The sequence below is a fragment of the Fulmarus glacialis genome, unplaced genomic scaffold (genome assembly GCF_000690835.1).
Source record: "Fulmarus glacialis isolate BGI_N327 unplaced genomic scaffold, ASM69083v1 scaffold38076, whole genome shotgun sequence".
NCBI classification, from domain to species: domain Eukaryota; kingdom Metazoa; phylum Chordata; class Aves; order Procellariiformes; family Procellariidae; genus Fulmarus; species Fulmarus glacialis.
Window position 1 is genome coordinate 37,284 of NW_009219421.1, and position 7,461 is coordinate 44,744.

Sequence of the window (7,461 nt, forward strand, 5' to 3'; positions counted from 1 at the left end):
GACATAGACAGGAGTTAAAAATACTCCTGCCAAGAAATTCCAATGGTTATTTTTAAACTTGCAACTATGTTCTATTATTCATAAAGAAGAGGCAGGCTGAATAAAGGCAGACAGAAAATTATACAGGACAGGTATTTACCCTTAGGTATTGTTATCCCAGGGGTGAGGATGTGATTTCAGTACTGCTTCAGGTATCAAAGCACTCTTTCTGCAGGTCTTTATCTGGCAGTCTTTAAAGCTATTAACAGTGTCAACTGCGCAGGATCAGCAAGTACAGCGTGGACTTGTTTATTCTGTTCCTCGTCATGTGCTTCCTGAATCTCTGCTATCAACAGCAAAACACAAGCAACACTTAAATCCTGGAGAATGAAGAAGAAGCAGAAAAAAATATAGATATGTTAATACATATATTTTATACATATATAGTCACTCTCTTTCTTTCCCACAATCTCCATATAAGAACACAAATAGTTGTTGATGTCACCAATTTATTGAGAAAGTCTATTGCATTTTTCAAATCAGAAACCTAAACCAACGCATAATTCGAGGCTAGTCTAGTAAGCTAACAATACCAGTACTGCATCAGAAGAAAGATCACTTGTAACCTTGTCTTGCCTCCAAGGGGCCGAGAGAGATGATTAAGGGCAGAGCACCCCAGTGTAACCACAGGGCCTCTAAAAGCAATCACTTTTTACAGATGTGCTGAAAGAGAAGTTTTATTGCACACTCTAGTGACTAAGATCTGCGTTCCTGTGCTGGCAATTAAACTATGTGCCTGCGTACTGCAACATGGCAGCCATTCAGCGCCCTAGTGCCAGCATAACAGCACCCAAGTTGCTTTCATTTAAGTACGATTTCACAGCAAAATCTGCATATAATCCCAGCTGCTAGCCTTCCCATGACTTTTCTTCCTGAATTTGCACCAGAAGCACCTGTTAATGGAGGAGCTAGCGCTGGGTCACCGATCTGCCAAACAACTGCTGTTTGGGTGGCTGTTGATGCTGAAATGGTAACGCTCAGTTTGTGGGCTGCCGGGTGGCTGGTATCTACAAAGAGATCAGTATCTTCCCTGTATAAACAACCCATGCAAGCCCCAAATGCAGATTAAGAAAGCAGTGACTTACTTTGGTGTGACTTGTGGATTTTCTTCACCGGAGTCCCACTTTGACCTACTACGCCTACGCTGTTTTCCTCAGTACTTGCATGTCTCCGCGACACCTAGCACAACTCTGCAACTGGACTGCTCTACAGCATCCTCCTTAAAGCCTCAGGAGGGCATTTAAAGTTTCCCTTCCCAGTGTGATACCAGTTCAGACCATTTCTCCAGAGCTCTCTGACACAAACCGCAGGGTGTCTGTGGTGGGGAGTCACCACCTGCGAAGCCCTTGCGATACTGGGCCACAACTTCCCTTCATGGTCAGCTGCCAGGGTGTCTGAGGGCATCCAGGCAGCTGAGGAAACGAGACGTAGCTTTTTTTTTTTTTTCCTTTCTTCTTTTAAGCACCCAGAGACCGTATTTAGTGGTTGGAGTGGTAAGAAAGGGGAGGCACCACAAGCTGCCATCAGCGCCGCCGGGAGGAGCAGGGAAGCTGCCTGGACCAGCGCCCACGACCGAGGTGCTCTGACTCTGCCTCCGCTTACAGAAGAAGGTGACGCCTGATATTACTCCTCAGGTACTCATCAGCATGATACAAAATTGAAAATACTTGGAAACATTGAGTACATGAAGGGACAGACATGCGTTTAAATATTAATTCACACGTGTGCCTTTATATCAGTATTTAATGGTTTCTTGACATAAAATGATATATAAACCAATGCCAGCTTGATTTCCTATTACTTTTGGAGGAGGGTGTGGGAAGGAAAGTATACTAGTTGTATTGTACCAGGTATATAACAAACACGACTGTTCTTAAAACACTGGTTTCCGACTTGTTGCCAAACGTAATTCTTATTTTCAGTTTCAGGGCACCTTTGCACCTATTTCAGAAGTAAAATAAAAGCAAACTACCTAAACCTGGTGGTATCCAATAACACAAGAAAACACAGAAACCCCACCAGTCTCTAATAAATGAGCAGTTGTTCGCTAATTACTTTGACTGGAAATTAAGTTAGCCTGAACAGCCAGCCGCAGAGAGTCGGCCTTGTGACTGCGATCACAAGATGGGGGATCAGAGAACAGGTTGGGGCTGGCTGGCTTCCCGCCAGCCTCACGGCCCCCAGCCTGCCTGCGCTGCTGCCCGGCCAGCCCAGCGCTGCGGGGGACTGACCCCGGGCCCTCTGCCCCCTCCCTGAGAAAGCAAGGCAGCTGAAATGGAGATGCTGTTTGAAATACCAGATCAGATGTGTCTGAGCCTTTGTATCAGAAGTCCATACTTCATGCTGTTTTCCATGAAACGTACGCGCAGGGAGTTTTGTTGGCTTTTTAATAAAGCCAACTGATATTTCTGGAAAAACCAGGCAAGGCTTTTCTTCACTTAGGAAATGGAAGCAATACACTTCAGCCTAATTACAGACAGAGAAAAAGAGAGAGCTCTTAATTTACATAGATCATACTAACCAGTTAGACTCATTGTGGGAAACCAGTGATTGGTACCTATGGAACAGAAGAGAGGGATTAACAAGAGGAAAGATGATAAATCATTAACTCCCGCAAGACTGCAAAGATAAAAGTATCTGTTTTCCAGATATATCCAAGGCCCAAATGTGGGTAAAGCAGGGAATAAAATGAACACAGCGATAGAGGATCTGCACACAGTTACCCAGAGGTACAGAACCCCAGAAGTTCTGAGGAGACAGTCCCTACCCTTCGGGCTTCACATCATCATGGACAATACCCACAAGCCCCATGCATTGCTACTGAAAACACCTTCAGGTTTTGTTCCTACCTTTCTGCAAATACAGATGTGGTGTCAGAAAACAGAAAAATAAAAACCTCAAACCAAGCATGTGATTCCACTGAACTGATTTTAATGCTTCATGGAGATAGGTAACAGATACGTTTTCCCACCGAGATCCGCCCTGGGGGGTTGCTCTCACCTGATGTAAGGATTTGCATCACGGTTTTGCAGGATCCCGTTCATGAGGAGCCGAGCAGGTTTCTGGTAGCTTTTGCCGTTCTGGCCACTACGATCGACGAAGGGAGTTTGGTCAGCCAGCTTGCAGAGGGTGTTGGCCGGGACAGCTACATACTGACACGTCGATAAACGGAGCTTGGCCTAAGCGTTCTTGTCAGCTGCTGAGCAGATCACCCGGTGAATATTTTATCACTTTTGAAGAGACACCTCCACGGAGGAGGTGATACACCCGCTCAGTTACCCTGTGCTCAGCTGTGCTCCGGCTGAATGTGCCAGGCCAGCCTAATCCCAGCCCGGGGCACGGACCGTTCGCCATGTCTCACTGATTCAGCGTTACGCTCAAGCGCGCTGTCAGCACACGCCCAGGAAAGAAAGAAGTCAGCTTCTCCCCACGCCCCGCCGCTGCGGCACCGGCCTCGCCATCACGTGCTGGGAAAAGCGTAACTCTGAGAGACCGGCGTGCCCGGCGCGTACTTACCGCGTGACGCACGACCTGTGTTTTGCCCTTTTGTTTGCCTGGCTTCCCGTTTTGCTCCTGCATAGACAATTTTGTCCCCCTTTTAGCAACCTGGCGTGATTTATTATTCCAGCACAGGAAGAGAAAAAGGAGGCTGCTCGAATGGAAAGAAGCAGGAAGGATAAATGGAAGGGAAAGGGCCATGCAGGCAAATGCAGATCTGAAATTTAAACTCAGTAAAAGAAAAAGAATGTTTACCTTTTAGCTCTGCTGAAGCTACACTGGGAGAAAACATAGCCACAGGAGAAGGCTAGCCTTCTCTCAGATGTACATGCACAGCTGCTCATCAGCTGCACGGCCTCTGCAGGCGGCCCCACTCCTTTCCGGCTTTTTCCTCTCCCGCTCCTCAGCTGTGTGTCAGTTTAGATTAAATACCTGGTGGGGAGGGAGGTTCTCTTGCTTTTTGGTTTACAGATCGCCTAACAAAATGGGACTACAAAGTTTGTTGAAATATCTGCAAATACTGCAACCGAAATAACACTTCATAAGAATTCCTGATGGGCTTCCTGTGACCACAGGTTTGCTTCTGAAATGCTCTATTATATTGTGAGAGAAATGTGATCAAACCTCGTAACAGCACTGAATAGAAAATACAGGTCCCCTCCAATTCTTCCTGTGACTAGCAAGCAACTAATAGCAAAACGGCAGCAGAATTTATTCTTAACCTTTGCACAAGGCATTGTAATTTCTATATAAAAACAGAAGTTTCTTTCAACTACAGGAGAGTATTATCATAAATCTCCAAAAGCCAATGCAATTTCACATCACAGTTGATGTTTTCAGTATGTAATTCCCACTTCAAAAAAACCCTGCTGTCAGCCAGTGCTTCATGCTTGAGTGAGGAAAGCAAACTGCAATGCTAGTAGACATGGCTGAGCAGAAGGAATGTTAAGAGGGCTATTGAGAAGAACTTGCATTCACAATTCTTCCGTTGCTGTGCTATTACGGTAAAAGATTGTGGCATGCGCTTAGCCATATGCATATCTAGCAAAACTGGGCACCTGCATATGCAGGAATGAACTGTTAAGAGAGCTCTGTGGGCAGCCCTATCTAGCTTTTTTCTGACTTGTTACCAGCCTCATAAACTGATACAATACAGAGATACATTTAGAGATATACTTCCTTTGTAAGTGGGAAAAACCACCTGTGACTCAGCAGATCTTTAAATAAAAGATCTTTAAATAAAGCCACCTTTATTTCATTTGACTTTTGGATTTTAAGCAAAAGCATGTGTGTTCCAAATCATGTGCTATAGCCTCAAGGAGTTCTCAACATCCCGTTTCAGCATCAACCTCCCAGACATCCTAAGCTGGTTTGAGTGTCTAACAGCCCAGCGTTTATTTTAAACAGCTTTATGTCACTGCTGCATGCTGTGCAGGAAACTTTAACTAGTAATTAAAAAAAAATCAACTTAATCATTAAAACCAGAACTTAGAATATTTCGACTGCGGTTCCTGAGATGGCGATTTTCCCTAGTAGACACATAAAGTAATAGCTGTAATAGCTTCAGAGGGCCCTTGGTGGCACCCCAGGAGAGCACACCTAAACCACTCTCGCCCTGGAGGAACACACTTTAACATAGGCAAGGAACTTTGAAATACAAAGTTAATTCCAGATGAATGTCCAAAGTGGATCAGATGTCACTAAGCATACGGACAACCCTCACCAGGCTGGAAAATCATCTCCTCCTTGCTCAGATCTCAGGCCAGCCACAATCTTTCCCTGGAGGCTCTCACAAAGCCAGCCTTATCCGGAACCACCTTCTGAAGCTGGCTGGGGAGGGGAATGGCTCACTCTGACTTTGCTTCATCTTTCACCACTTCTTCCCAAGCCAGAAGGAGTGCAGAAGGTAAGGTAGCAGGTATCAGAGCTGCAGCACCACACCTGACAACACACGTTGGTACTTCTAAAATTAAGACTGGTGTTTCCCAGCATCACTTTATTGGGAAAGGCTATTAGGTTTCACTCAGAAGTAGGATCTCCTTTTGGATCTCCTGGAGGTGGTGAGAACTGTAAGTGAACAAAACAAGGAAGAAGCATTTTAAAAAGAACCCATTATGTATTTTACAAATGCCTGTCTATGGTTTCTTTGCCCCTTTATTCACAAAGGTGGTGGTAGCTCTTCAACAGACACTAGCATGATGAAAACAAAAACTGCTGCAGAAACCAAATTTTAAGACCACCGGAAAATAAATCTTCATGCAACTTAGCGTGGAAAAAAACAAATAAAGCACAGTCATGTTCCCTGTGAACACAAGTGAAAGTGGCTTCTTCTGAAGCCTCTAATATATCTAAACTAATCAATCCACGGATCAGGTGTCATCCATGTGGATAACTGTCCTCGTCCCCAAAGTGAAGTTTCAGGTTGGGCTCCTTGTCTGTTTTCAGATGAGCCTTATTGAATGTCATCTAGGTTCGGTTTTGTGAATTGAATCTTTGCGAATGAAATTTTGTGTCCAATTACCTCTCTTCTTCCAGATGCTGCACTTGCCTGAAATTTCACCAATGATTTGATAAAGCCCTGATTACAGAATGAGAGAAAACATCCCCATTAGTGATTTAATCTTAAACAATTCTTTCAAAACAGGATATTAGTTAAGTCTTAGCATTTCCTGCTATGACTTCCCAACAAAAAGAGTGAAGGGTATTGGTACAGACTGCGATTAAAAATGATCTCACTATTCTGTTGTGTACGTTAATAAAGTGCAAAGAGAGCTAGAAAGCAGAAGCATCAGCTTACATTATCACAGCCATCAGGTATGCTCAATTCCTTGGTTAATAGCCAGAAAATGCAGTTAATCTCTAATACGTAAAAACTGATTAATTGGTATTAAGCTTAGGAGATACATGGCAGAATTTTTTATTTCATCAAGGAGATTAATTAAAGAGCAAATACTGCATAACTGATGTTCAGAAGCTAGAGTTTTTGTCTTCCTGTTTTTTTGAAGAGGATATTCCCATTTTCCTAAACCTCCGGTTGTCTCAGAATGATGTGTTTGCTGAGTGCCCTTATGCAGATCACCAGTTAATCATTCACTATAGTAAAACCTCACTGATACAACTCATCACATTTGCTTCCCTGTAAGGTTTCAACAGAGTGAGATGACAAATATTTTGTCACTGTAGTCCTTCAAAATATTTTGAAAATTACCTTCCTGTGTGGATTATGTAGGGAGATAATAAGCTTATTTATGCCACTGTTAATGTTCGGAAATTGATTTAACATTAGCAAAGATGAAAAACAACGCACATTAAAAAAACCAAAATTCCATTCTACTTAGCAGTCACAGATAGGATGAGAAAATGACTGTTTTTAAAGGTAAAAGAAATAGTTTCTTACATGACAGTTAAATTCATTTCTCACTGGAGTTTAAAGAAGCAGCACTTCATGTGTAAGAGGAATAATTTATTTTCATGGTTTGCCTTGCCTCAAGAGTACTTGTCTTTAGAAACTCATGACCAACTAGTGATAAGTACAGTCATTCACCAGGCAGATCGGAGAAACTATTATTCTTACGAGACTTTTAGGACAAGCACAGTCTATCTAAGAAGCACCAGCACCAGAAAAAAATACAATCCCTTTTTTCTTCCCAAATCTAAATAAAACAGTTCATTTTCACAATGAAGATGAAAGCAAACAATGCTGCAGAGCTTTATCACTGTGCAGAACTGCCATCTACCATGCACGTAACACAGTGCCCAAATCACATATTTAGATATGCTTAAGACCCCATTAACAACACCAGTAGCTGTAGTTTAGACAGGCCCTAAACAGGGCACTCTAGATAGGACATTTTACTGATAATACACGTGTATCTTTACAAATAATACATCTTGTAATAAATGCAACTTCAGCTATCAGCAGGA